This window comes from Nansenia antarctica, assembly GCF_963989245.1.
Source record: "Nansenia antarctica genome assembly, chromosome: 2".
Lineage (NCBI taxonomy): Eukaryota > Metazoa > Chordata > Actinopteri > Argentiniformes > Microstomatidae > Nansenia > Nansenia antarctica.
The window spans coordinates 87,894,444-87,909,385 of NC_137675.1; positions in this window are offsets into that span (position 1 = coordinate 87,894,444).

Sequence of the window (14,942 nt, forward strand, 5' to 3'; positions counted from 1 at the left end):
AATAAACAGGAAAGACTATTATGCAGCACAGAAACACAGAACAAAGACACATGCATGTGACTTTACATAAACACACCAGCAAAGAATGTCAGAAAAACAGAGGATGATTGATTGCAGTCAAATTGTCCCATACAAGGACAATTCAAACATGGACCTCTGCAATACATAGGATAAAAGAGTTGATGGAGTGACTGTGTTTGTAGGCTGTGTTGTATGTGAATGTAACCTGTAATTGTTGTATTATTATGATTTTATGATATACCAAATATAGTGTAATGAAGAACTATGGGGTGGGGGGGGTGGGTGGAAGGGATGTTATCGCCATGGGGGGGGGGGGGGGGTTACTCATGTGTTTACGGGGGGGGGGTAAGATAAAAATCAGGACAGACACTTATTTTGTTTGGTGTAATAATGTGAGTTTTTCAGATGTTTATCATAACCTATAACATAACAGTTTATCATATGTGCCATATCAGATATTTGACAGAATATCAGCCGCATTTTGTGAATAAACAATGTTTATTTAAAAAAAAAACTTTTACAAATCGCAACTAGGAAGTGAAGGTGGGGGCGGCGCCCCAGCGCCCTCTATCGGCCAGCCGCCACTGGTGTCTTCTAGTTAAGATTTTATTACTTTATGCTTATTGTGAGCATCAGTAAACTGGCAATAACACAGGTGGAAGTATCGTCTCTCCTTTCGCTCATGTGTGCGTGCGTTGCTTAACTGAGAATGAGACACGTTCAACGTGACGTTGTTTTGCTAGCAAACTACCCACCACAAAAACATAAAAAGTCTTTTGTCTTTTGTTTTCTTAAAATGTTTATTCACCATAATGTAGTATGGAGTTCAAAGTACTAGAATACCACATAATATCAAAATCCATCTATTTTTGCTTGATGATTCAATGCAAATGTGAAAACGCTGTTGAACAGTAGAGTCGTTTCAGTTTAGAACACGTTCGACAGAGCAGCGACGGCTGTTGAACTGTCGGCCTGTAGCAGGTGTCATAAAGGCTGCGTTCGTAAAGTCGCTCTGGAATCTGATCAGCACGCATGGAATGCCTCTTGTCCAATCAAATCACTTGGTCCCTTTATGACGTTGAACCCAGTGTGTCTCAGAGCGAATTTACGAACGCAGCTCACGTCATAGAACAGCGACGGCGTCACAACATGGCCAGGTCATTCTGGCTCACCAGCACATCTTCAGAGGCTCCAGGGGGTAATTCTGGTCTCTTCTGAGGAACGTGAGGAACCTCCCTGACATGAGCCATCTCGGCCGTCGCTTTGGGAGAGCATCTGTTTCTTCTGCGCCACCTCCCTGAGCATTCCTGCCGTGCCCTGTCCCCCTCCCACTGTCTCCGTGTAGCCCTCCATGGTCTCAACAATGGCGGCCATTACCTCACCTGTCAAAGGAGCAAGGGTCGTATCACCTACCTCCATACTTACCTGCTCCTGCGCTGAGGGAACCTGTCCGGTCACCCCAAATGCCTGGAGCGTTCCAGAGATACCTCAGACCCTGCCTCAGCTCTGTAAGAAGGCCTTAGTTCTTTAGAGCTAGGCTAAAGTGAAGTGGCTCCTCCTTTGAGAATCTTCTCCTACAAACTGGACATTCCCGAGATTCCTTGTGTTCCCAGTATTCCAGCAGACAGGCTTTACAGAAGCTGTGGCTACATGACAGGACGACAGGTTCTTTAAAGATGTCGACGCGGTGCCCCGCGGTGGTGTAGCGGTCTACGCACTGGCCACTAGTGCATGCTGCCCACCGGGGCCGGGGTTCATATCCCGGCTCGCCAGATCCAGATATGGCCGAGGCACACGGGAAGCGGCATATTGGGCGGCCGCTTCCGAGGGCGGTATAGGAGTATTTCTGGACAAGGATCCGTCGCGCAACACCGCCCCCTGGGTGCCGGAATAACGGTGCTGGGCTCGAGGAGCCAGTCAGCTAGCCTGCCTGGCGGCCTCTTCTGGGACTGCCGGCCACGGGGTCGTGCGGCGGATCCTATGCAATAGGCAGGGGATAATTGGATGCTAGGTTGGGTTCAATTGGCTACCAAATTGGGTGAAAAAGGGATAAAATCTGAAAAACAAATTTATAAAAAAAAAATAAAAAAATGGCGACGCGCACCATCTCCTCGGTGGCCGGCACGGCGTCCAGCCTCCCGGTCGTCACTGGGGACGACCTTCCAGAGGGGCTGTAGGCCACGACCACCGAGAACGCTGAGTTCAGCTGGCTGAGCGTTTCCCCCACCAGAGCTCTGGTCAGTTCAGGAGAGGAAGATGTTTTGTCGCCCAGGGCCTGGATAACGGTGTCCGCCGTCACCCCAAAGAAGTCCTTCAGGGGGTCACTCACAGGCGCCCTCTGCAGGGACGTCTTGGAGCTACAGACAGAAACAGGAACATGAACACTAGTCTACAGTCTGAAACGTTATGCCACACAAGTATTGTAGCTTAAATTCACAATCTCTGCTGTATGCCCGAAGAAGGTCTATGAAAGACCGAAAGCTCGCAATAAATCATTGATCTTTGCACAGTTTTGAGTGTGCGGATGCTGCTTGTTTTCATTCAATTTGATACCCTTCAGCTCAGCACCTCAGCTAAGTCTGATTATGGATGAGCGGTGGTATTTCCACTATTTAGCTTGAATTCACTTTTTTTACATTTGTCTCGTATTCTGGATGTAATGATAACGGTCCTTTCCTAAGTTCTATTTCCCTTCCGTTTTAAACCTCCTGAGGCTAATGAGGCCTGTCAACAAGGCTCTCTCTCTGCTGTAGTTGATAAACTACATTCAGTATGTATTGTATACGCATATATATTATACATGTATATATGTATACATGTATGTAATGTATGTATGTACATTCTGTATGTTTCAAATAGAAAATAATAAGTTGTGTCTAAATACAGTATACTTATGGCCTCTATGACAGAACACATAGGAGGAGGAGGAGGAAGAGGAGGAGAAGGAAGAGGGAGAGGAAGATTTCTAATAAACGTCTTCCATCCAAATTGCACATCATCTGAGTTAATAATTGTGTGTGTTTTAAACCCTCTCACCTGCGTCAGAGTCGGCGCTCTTGCTAGCGCTCTTGGCGCTCCTCCTCGCGGCCTTGGCGGCCTTCTTGGAGCTCTTAGGGGCCTTGGTGGCCTTCTTGGTGCTCTTAGGGGCCTTGGTGGCCTTCTTGGAGCTCTTAGGGGCCTTGGTGGCCTTGTCTGAGCTCTTAGGGGCCTTGGTGGCCTAGTCTGAGCTCTTAGGGGGCTTGGTGGCCTTGTCTGAGCTCTTAGGGGCCTTGGTGGCCTTCTTGGAGCTCTTAGGGGCCTTGGTGGCCTTGTCTGAGCTCTTAGGGGCCTTGGTGGCCTTCTTGTCTGAGCTCTCGCTGGCCTTCATGCCGCTGCTCTTCATCTGCAACACAACAGAGTTCAGATCAACGTTCCGGTCGACTTGTTACGTCAAGTCAAAGGAGCTTCAGACGGGATCACATAGAAAACGGATTAGAATGACAATCAGCTTGTTGTGTTCATGTTAGGATGGGGCCTGCTGGGTGTACAGGCTTGTTGTGTTCATGTTAGGATGGGGCCTGCTGGGTGTACAGGCTTGTTGTGTTCATGTTAGGATGGGGCCTGCTGGTCTACGATGATTTCCTGGGTCTTTGACTTGTTCAGCAGCAGGTTGTTAACCTTGCACAGCTTGCTCAGTTGCTCTACCTCATCCCTGTACGCCGCCTCGTCCCCCCCCGAGATGCATCCCACCTCGGTGGTGTCGTCTGCAAACTTTACGATGGAGTTGCTGGGGTGGACGGGGGTGAAGTCGTAGGTGTAGAGGTTGTAGAGGATGGGGCTTAGCACGCAGCCCTGGGGGGACCCAGTGCTGAGTCTGAGGGCTGTGGAGGTGTGGGGGCCCACCCGCACCCTCTGGGGGCGGTCGGTCAGGAAGTCCTTGATCCATGCACATATAGAGTGTGATAGACCCAGGTCTAGTAGTTTGGTCACTAGCCTGTCTGGAAGGATGGTGTTGAAGGCAGAGCTGAAGTCCACAAAGAGCAGTCTCGCGTAGCTGTTTCCCCTCTCCAGGTGGGATAGAGTGGCGTGGAGAGTCGTCGCGATGCCGTCCTCTGTGGACCTGTGGGCTCTGTAGGCGAACTGGTATGGATCCAGGTTGGGCGGGAGGCGTGTGAGTATGTGGGCCCGGACTAGTTTCTCGAAGCACTTCATGATGATTGGTGTGAGTGCCACCGGGCGGTAGTCGTTTAGGCAGCTCACCGTGCTTTTCTTCGGGACTGGGATGATAGTTGAGGTTTTCAGGCAGGGTGGGACAGTGGCCTGGGACAGGGACTCAGGGTTGCCAGATGGGGCGGGTTACCGCCGAATGGGCTACTTTTGATAACACTGGGCTGGAAAAAAAAGCATTTGGGCGGGTTTTTAGACTGTGGTTAGGCTGGAAATTGACAATCCCATCTGGCAACCCTGATTACAGTTGACTGAGTATATACAGTACTACACTGGTCTTCACGGTGTTATACAATACTATACGGGTCTATACCGCGGTCTTCTTGACGCTATTTTTTCCTTTTTCACATCCATGAAATGATTACCTGTGTTTTGTTTGGCATTGTCAATGCAAATGTGAAAACGCTGTTGAACGGTAGAGTCGTTTCAGTTTAGAACACGTTCGACAGAGCAGCGACGGCTGTTGAACTGTCGGCCTGTAGCAGGTGTCATAAAGGCTGCGTTCGTAAAGTCGCTCTGGAATCTGATCAGCACGCATGGAATGCCTCTTGTCCAATCAAATCACTTGGTCCCTTTATGACGTTGAACCCAGTGTGTCTCAGAGCGAATTTACGAACGCAGCTCACGTCATAGAACAGCGACGGCGTCACAACAAGGCCGCGGTGCCATGGTGACCATGCAACTTGTGTGAACTAATGCTAATAATAATAACGTTTATTTGTATAGCACTTTTCCTGCAAACGTTGCAGCTAATAGGCTACTAGTAATTATTAATAATACTAATAGGAATTAGTGTATTTGTCTTAAAGTTGGATACCAAAATCACCAACACTTAGGCTAAGAAACATGCATGTTGTTCATAATAACAGTAATTGGCTGTTCATAATAATAATCATAAGAACTAATTATTAATCATAAACAGTTCAAATAAAATCTGATTATCGGATGTAGGACTAGATTGGATCAAACCAGTGGCGGCTGGCCGATAGAGGGCGCTGGGGCGCCGCCCCCACCTTCACTTCCTAGTTGCGATTTATAAAAGTTTTTTTTTTAAATAAACATTGTTTATTCACAAAATGCGGCTGATATTCTGTCGGCGCCTATCAGCATTCATTAAAAATCCTCCAATGCAATAAACATTTTATCTGTGTGTGTGTAAAATTCACTGTTCAAATACATAGGGGGAGGAGTCGGGGCGCCGGTCGAATGCAAGTCTATGACAGGCCAAATACTTTTGGCTTCCACGTGAGCTGTAGCAGCGCTCCAATTGGCTGTCTCCTATTTCTCGGCCGGGGCACAAAAATTGCGCCCTGAATATCCGGTTGTTAAGTTTGACGCGTTGTGGGCGTTGCTCGTCACTCTGCTGGTGACGTGTAAGTCGTGGTTGTACCCGGAAGTAAGAAGGTCTACTAGGGAAGCAGAATAGTTTGGGAGAAAAATATATCCTATTTTCGCCAGCTAGTGTTATAGTAAATATCATACACACACAACGGTATATCACTAGTATACACCTAGCTGGTTTAGTTAGCCACCATGGCACGGCCCCGACATGTATTTCGAGACGTGTTTCTCCTGCTACTGTTGGTCTTTTGCGAAGCCAGAATACACAAACTCGACCTGAAGGTAAGAGAGTCAGCTAAGATAAAAGCTACTTCAAACATTTAGTAATATCGTCAGCATGGTACGTTTTCTAATGTCGTCTTTTCGCTTGTTTGTTTATGTATTCACCCAGCACACACACACACACACACACACACACACACACACACACACTCACACACACACAATAACATTGTGCAACAACAGCGTGTGAGATGGGAAATGTGTCACTTGTTGTTAGTCAAGTCCCAAGTCAAGCTCAGCTGATCACCTTAGCCGACATTTACATGATTTATTTGTTTACATGTTTGGCATTTTAGCAGACGCCTTTATCCAAAGCGACTTACAGTAGTGTAAGTAAGTGAATCGTCTGTCCTTCAGTCATGATAGGAAAACCAAATCGATGCTGGGAGAAGGAATGGCAGACTGTATTCTGATTGTATCTTCTATGCTCTTTGTATGTTTCTATGCTCTTTGTATGTGTCTTGGTGTAGGAGAAACGTAGGACCACGTTGGAAACAAGTGTTTCGGTACACGTTGACGTGTAGAAACTGTAGAGAGAAAATTGTAGAAATTGTAGAGAAAACTGGGGGGGTAGAGGTGATGAAGAGGTCTGTACAGGGGGCGTAGAGGGGATGAAGAGGTCTGTACAGGGGGGTAGAGGGGATGAAGAGGTCTGTACAGGGGATGAAGAGGTCTGTACAGGGGGTAGAGGGGATGACGGGGTCTGTAGAGGTGGGTAGAGGGGATGACGGGGTCTGTACAGGGGGTAGAGGGGATGAAGAGGTCTGTACAGGGGGGTAGAGGGGATGAAGAGGTCTGTACAGGGGGGTAGAGGGGATGAAGAGGTCTGTAGAGGAGGGTAGAGGGGATGGAGAGGTCTGTACAGGGGGGTAGAGGGGATGAAGAGGTCTGTATAGGGGGGTAGAGGGGATGAAGAGGTCTGTACAGGGGGTAGAGGGGATGGAGAGGTCTGTAGAGGTGGGTAGAGGGGATGAAGAGGTCTGTAGAGGTGGGTAGAGGGGATGAAGAGGTCTGTACAGGGGGGTAGAGGGGATGAAGAGGTCTGTAGAGGTGGGTAGAGGGGATGAAGAGGTCTGTACAGGGGGGTAGAGGGGATGAAGAGGTCTGTACAGGGGGGTAGAGGGGATGGCGAGGTCTGTACAGGGGGGTAATATTCTCATGCTAAAATCGAGAGATAGATGATTTCGTATATATTTTGGTATCTGTTACTTACTAAAAATGAAGAAGAATTCTTGAGCAAATTTGAGCAAGACTTGTTTATTCAAAAAAGCAGGTTACACAGCATGGCCCCTTCAATGGAGCTGATGGTCCGAATCGGTCACAGGATGGATGTGAAAAAATAAAGAGAAAGAGTCCATCTACGTAGCGGACTTTATACCCTGTCACTATTATTTCGCTGAGCCAACTAAACAGAGTCCACGTTACTTTAATTTGGTTGAATACAAAGCATACCAGTGAGTAGGTGAGGCCATTCTCCGTCCTGCAAATAGGATGTCATTGTCTTATTATAATGCAACTCACCCTATGTTCTAATACAATTCCAATGTAACCTATGTTATGGCCGTTTTGCTGACTCGACCCCAATGCAATTATCCTCCCATGATGACATTCCATCCTCTGCATATGCATTGTCAAAAGGCCACCGTGTGTCTCTCCCTATTTCTCCTAACAGAAACAACACAAACGGACGGTTATCTAGTGAATAGGGGAACGAATCAGATAAATGACAAATATGTTTCTGCCCTCAAGCAAGCCCTGGATGAGTAAAACAGAGTCAAACAGAGTCTCCTACTATGTTGCTTTCACTACGTGGCCGTCGGGTTGCCATGGCCACGTCATATGAAAATACACTACACAGCCCCCCTCGGAACACGCAGAGTGTGTTCCGAAACTAAACGACAGACAGAAAAACTACATCAACCCATCAACTACATCAACACATCAACACATCAACACATCAACACATCAACACATCAACACATCACTCAGTTCATCATGCATAATACAAAAACTGAGATACAGAAATTTCCAACGACCGATGTTTCCCTCGTCCGAAGCGGCAGGGTCAGAGGTTGCTAGCACATGGCCCCAGTTGGAGAACAGCCTTTACCGCTGTCTCAGATTGATAACACTTTCATAGTCAGGAGCTTCCATTGTCGCGTAACCATTACATCACTTCACAACCGACATCAATCACATGATATAGAAAGAAACAAACAGGAACCGAAGCAAACAATCACAAAACATCACTTAATAAACAAATCATCAAAAGAGGAAACAAAATCAGAAAGCAAAGCAGAATCCAGTTTTTGCTCATCAGCTATGTCGGCCATCATTAAAGCATTAACCGGAACATCAGAAATACACTTTCCAAAACATTTGATTAAAATACCAAGTAACATAATACAGATGATAATGACAACAAGAATAATAGCGACGGACCTGATCATATTACCAATACCTGAAAAAGCAGAATCAAAGAAATCCAATGTATTCCAACCGTGTTCTTTACGTAAATCCTCTATACCCTTCTTGTTAGATTCATGGAAATCATACAGAGCGTTATCAGAATCCGAAATATAACTGCAACATTCACCGCCTATCAAAGCACAAGTACCACCCTGACTGGCCAAAATAATGTCCAAAGCCATTCTATTTTGGAGAGCTACATTCTTAGTTTCAGTCAATTCAGTAGCCAGGGCAGATACTACAGCATCCGAAGCATTAATGTGTTTTTCAAGAACGGATGATAGGGCACTTAATTCAGTCTGAGAGTTGTAGACACCATAACTTGGGAATATTAGGCCAAAAAACTTCTGAGCGGTAGATAACGCCCTACGACTACGATGGGTTGCTTGTTTGTGAAGTACAGACATCTCTTCCCGAGTAACTTTCCTAATCAAAGGTATCAGATGAGCTAAATAACAAAGTCCCTCACTCAAAGCAGGAAGCTTAGAGAATGCATTATTATCACACACAAGAAACACACCCTCCGGGAGTTGAAGCTCCGTACCAGGATACGGGAAAATGACACCACTTATACAAGACGCGGCCCCTAGCTGACGAAGCGCGCTGCCCTTGGGCCGAGATTGTATGTCAATACAGGTTGTAATATTTACGAGAGGCATGACCTTAAGCTGCGTGGTGCCTTTCTGCCGTCTGGTAGTATTGGTATCATGTAATTTCATTTGAGGCACCATAGCACAATCAACAACTTTACATTTCAATCCAGAAATAACAACTGAACCTCTCCACCGTGTAGAAGTCACACTCCCAGAACATAACAGATGAGGACTCAATGCAGTACCATTCAATTGAACGAACATAGCTTGGATAATATATATCTTCTTCGGACCTGTTGGTTGTGACAAATGTGTAAGCCTATCAATAATAACCTTCCCCACACCGCTAGGCCTATGGTGTTCGTTAACTGCTGCTGTCAGACGTTCCAACACACCAATATCCACACCTGCATAGGAAGAATTTAAAGGAACCAGAATCGTGCTGGGCTGACAAGAAGAGCTCTGGTTCTTGCCCTGTAAAACAAATTGGGCTAAACCCTGCCAATTATAATGAAACCATTCTGCTTTAGTTAACGGTATGGGGAAAAACATAGGAGCAGATGTACTTACAGGGACCTGTTGACAAATCCAGCAATCAGAATAATTCATTTTTGAAGCAAAACCTTTCATGATACTAGTGGCAGAATTAGGGTGGGACCGTGTCCCCAGGTGATTAGAATCATACAACAAATAATCGTCAGTAGCGACTACAATCGCCTTCGTAGAAGCCTTTACAGCAACATTTTTAACCTTTCCTGGTAACTCAACTGGAAAAATATATTCATGCACAAATTCCCTACAGTCCACCAAAAAGTCGTGTGGAAAGTCAGGAATGTTACTACAAACTTTGTCCTTGAAATTGTTGGATTTGTCAAACACCTGTTCACCGATATTACGTCTAGCACACCAATACGAGTTCACCTCATTGTCAACATTAGTTAATGTCACAAGTGTTGACATTAACTGTTGTGTAAGTGTAATATATTTGGCATCCAGTAAGTACCACTCAGCCGCTTCAGTCGAGGCATAGATCAAACAATCATCAACAGTACAACGTGAATGTGGGCAAATAAAAGCTCTACCTAATGTGATAAATCTTTTCTGACGTCCAGGCATAACAGTGTGTGAGTGAAGTGTAGCATTGTCCAAGGAAGTCAATGGGGTAGGAACACTAAGGGGTATATTAGTCTCTGAAACGGCATGGCTTGAGTTTCCTCCTAATTGGCCTCGGTGTATCACGGGATCTGTCTGGTTGGGGTGTATCACTGACAGGTCTGTGTCTCTCAATGGTACCTTGGTCCGGGCAGCCGCCCGGGTTGCTGACATCTCCGTCTGGAGCATTGTCAGGGTCGGAAGGGGTGACAACAGGGGCAACACCAGGCTTGGTAGAACCCCCAAGAGGGGTGTCGCAGTCACTGGATCCTTCACGATCTCCCTTGGCCCACTCGTCTCTGGGCTGGACAGGGTCTGGGACGAGGCCCCCGGCATCATCTGCATCACGGCGCAGATACTCACCAACATCTTCGTCAGCCTGGATGTCCAAGCTGTGGACTTCCTCGTCCCCAGGGGTCTCCTCACCATCCTGCTGAGGCTCTCCCTCATCGTCCTCATTGGGTGCCTTGATGCAGTGATGAACGTGGTACCAGGTGGGGGACCCCTTGATTTGGATGGCAGTCCCAGTGCACCGAACGACCTCGTATGGTCCTTCCCGTCGAGCCTCATGCCACTTCCGTCTGTAGACCTTCACGTATACTTTGTCACCCGGTTGCAACGCGTCCTTCCTCTCCTGTGCGTTCACCTCCTCTTCACGTTCCTGTTTGTGGAGCACATAAGAAGAGATACTCTTTTGCCGGTTAGTCATGTACTGTACATAGGCTTTCATGTCACTCTCCAAGAGAGCCAAACTTGGCCCTTTCCCACTGGTTCGTGCACAGGGAGCTGTCATTATTCTCCCCATAGCCAGTTCATGGGGAGTCAAGTGCAGCCCTCGAATCTCACTGGAACGACAGGCCATCAATGCAAGAGGGAGTCCTTCCACCCAATTAAGACCTGTATGCTGACAGACCTTAGAAAGACGGTTCTTAAGGACCCCGTTCATCCTCTCTACCATCCCCTGGCTTTGAGGTGAGTAAATACACCCAAATCTCTGCTTGATTCCCAACTTTTGTAGTATAAGCTTTACCGTCTTATCCACAAATTCCTTACCATTGTCTGACGCTATCCTATCTGGAATTCCAAACCTAGGTATGAATTCCCTGCATAGGAACTTTGCTACAGACTGAGCATCCTTTTTTCGAGTGGGGCATGCTTCTACCCATCTGCTGAACCTGTTCACTACAACTAACATGTACCTGTATCCTGCAACAGGACGAATCATGTCCACATAGTCAATCACCAAATGTTTCATTGGCCCGTTTGGGGTAGGGATATGCCCAGTTCCCACTGGTATTCCAGGTCTGATATTGTTTTTCAAACAGACCACACATTGACCAAGGATATGGTCTATTTGTTCCAATAAATATGGAGCCCAAAAACCATATTCCTTGGTGATCTTGCGTCTTACCTCCCCCCTGGCCACATGAGCTAATCCATGGGCTTCCTGTATCAGCATGCCTAATAAATCTGGGGGTGCCACAACCAGTCCCTCATGATTTCTCCATAGACCTGTGTCATCCTGACTAGCCCCCCTTGTTAACCAGAGGTTTTTGTCTAGCGCATTTGCCCCACTCTGTAACATCAACAAATCCTCAAGCGTGACCATGCCCTGTAACTGTGCTTCATGTGTGACCAGCAGAACTTTACCTGCTTTGTCTGCTCCTGTAATGGCTTTGGCTGCATCATCTGCAGCCCTGTTACCTTGTGTGACATGTGATGAGTCAGATCTGTGTGCGGCACACTTCACTATGGCTAATTCCCTTGGTTTCATCATGGCTTGTAACAGCTTCATGATTTGAGCGTGGTGCTGAATAGGCGAACCATCAGTTTTCTTAAAACCCCGTCCCTTCCATACAGCTCCATGTAGATGACACACATTATGGGCGTAGGCAGAGTCGGTGTACACTGTCACTCTTCGTCCGGTTCCCAAGTTGCATGCTTCTGTGAGGGCAATTAACTCAGCCAATTGAGCTGAACAAGGCTGAGGAACAGCCTCGGCTTGTTCCACAATGAACCCTGAATTTTGGGATCGGACTATGGCATACCCAGCACGTAAACTTTCTCCTACCCGGTAACAAGATCCATCAGTCCAATACTCAACGTCAGCTTCCTTTAAAGGCAAAGCTAGTAGATCTGCTCTAAGCTTAGAGTACCTCATAGCTTCCTTCACACAATCGTGTGGTTCCCCATCTTCTGGGGTTGGCAAGGTCTCTGCTGGGTTAAGTGTGTTACATCTTAGTAATGTTACATCTTCTCTTTCCAACATCCTGTAATAATTCCTAATCCTAGGCATCGTCAAAGTATACTTGCCTTGATTCAAAAGATTCCTTAGACTGTGGTGGCAGAGAATGGTAATTGGGTACCCCATTGTTAAGGTTGTTGCCTTCTCGTACATAAGATATGCCCCGGCCATTGCTCTGTAGCATGGCGCGAAACCCATTTCTACCTCTGAATATGCGACAGAGTAATAGGCTATGGGCTGTGGACTAGGTCCAATGCCTGTTGGTTGCGTAAGAACAGCGCAGGCATACTTCCCTTTGGCTGAAGAAGAAACATACAATCCAAATTCTTTGGAATAATCTGGAAGCGCTAAAGCTGGCGCTTCTTGTAATTTGTGTTTAATTGTCTCAAACGCCAAATCAGCTTCCCTTGTCCAAGTAATGCAACATTGGAGTTTATCACTACCTGTTTCCTTAATCATCCCCCTCAATGGAGCGACCAGTCTAGTGTAATCCTCCACCCATGCTGAACTATACCCAGTAATGCCCAAAAACATCATCATTTCCCTAACCGTTCGTGGTTTTGGAGCCTTCTGAATAGCTTCCAAGTGTTCGTTAGTGACACTGCGATGTCCCTGTGTAATAGATTGTCCTAAGTAAGTTACCTTTTCCTGGCAATACTGTAGCTTCTTTTTAGACACCTTGTGTCCCTTCTCCGCCAAAACCTTTAACAGTTTAACGGAATCCCTGTGACATGTTTCTTCATCTGGGGCACAAAGGAGTATGTCATCCATGTACTGAATGGCAGTACTACTTATCGTCTGCCCTAACCCGTCTAAGTCCTCCTTCAAGACCTGATTAAAAACATGAGGACTGTGTTTGTACCCTTGTGGCATTCTGGTATATTGATAATGTTGACCTTTGTAGGTAAACCCAAATAACCCTTGACTTTCTACACTAAGAGGTATAGAAAAGAAAGCCCCGCATAAATCAATCACTGTAAATACTTTGGCTGTAGATGGAATCTGAGTCAACAGCACATGAGGATCAGGAACTTCGGCTGGATAGCTGACAACTACCTCATTCACAGCCCGTAGGTCATGTACCAGACGATATGAACCATCAGGTTTTGTTACTGGCAGAAGAGGTGTGTTACTTAACGGATATTGAGTTATCTTCAAGACTCCTGCCTCTAACAATCCTTTGATCTGTGGCTCAATTCCATCAATTGCTTCCTGCTTCAATGGGTATTGGTTTTTCCAAGGGGGTTTTGCACCCGGTATGAGTTCAACTCTCAATGGACGAGCTGATTTCACAAATCCAATGTCTGTACTGTTCTTTGCCCACAGGTCTGCTGGCACATTCTGTATCATTTCTTCTCTGAGGTCTTTTTCAGGTTGTACAGGAAGGATTAGCTGGTTCATTAGCTTCACAGTCTGCGGATGTCCTATTCCTTGAGCAGAGATCATCAGTTTTGTGAACTGTCCATCAATGCTCCTCCAGATAGCAGGGTTTTCTTTTGTCGTTACAAATCTGGCTTTTTCTGAGTCTGCCATCATTGCCCCTAAATGCTTCTGTTTATAGTGTTCAGATATCATAAGTGTCACATGAGGGATGCTACCCTCAATCTTATGCTCCTGATCTAGATAAGTGTCACTGTTTATCTTCATAGCCACTCCCTGAGGGCCTAGGATTATACAATTTGTACTAAGCTGTACCTGTTTTGGCTGATGCTTCAGCCACTCATCTGGGTTTGCATCTGCAACTTCTCTAAAATACTGGAGTGTACAATGCAATGGATCAGTAGGCCTTCTGGCCTCGGACATGTGTGCCAGGATATAATTGTCCCACATCCTTGCTGGTTCCATTAGGTCTGGGCTAAGCCCTCCCACCCAATACACCATAGATGCGTTGTTGTCCATCATGACAGACAGCTGTCTGTTCTCTTGTGGCACTGTCACCCGACAGCCGTCAGGTGTGCATTTCACTGTACAGTTCAATTGGCATAGTGCATCTCTCCCTAGTAGCCCTATTGGCGTGTGTTCTGATACAAGTATTGACAGATCTGCTCTCTGTCCTTTGTACTCTAAGCTTACAAGCTCAGTAGTAGGGATCAGCTGTTTAATTCCCTCGAATCCGATTGTCTTCACATATTTCCCAGACATAGGAAGGTGCGTGGCATCTTCAGGCTTCAGACAGGTGTAGGCTGCTCCACTGTCCACCATCAATTCTAATGGACGTTGGTTGACCGACACCCATATGGTAGGTTCATCTTCAGGCCTGTTCGTCACCACCAGCTGGCACCCCCCTCTCGGATCTTCTGGGCACCCCTATAGCCCAGCTGGTGGGCCTCCGTAGGGGTTCACCACTCCTGGAGCCGGTGTAGCAGGGGGCCTATATCTTCCTTTTTGTTTCCCCCCTGCGCCCCCCTGGTTCTTCTTCCAGCAGGTACGGGCTAAGTGTCCATCCTGGCCGCATTGGAAACATGGTCCTAACATCTTCTTCCCGGCTGCGGTCCATCCCTCTTGTGGTGGTCCTTGGCCAGGCTGGTTGTATGGCTGGTACGGAACCACTTGCACCCCTGGTGGCCCCTGTGGGTATGGATACCCCCCTTGTGGCCCCTGTGGGTATGACTGGGGAGGGACAGTTTGCAGTT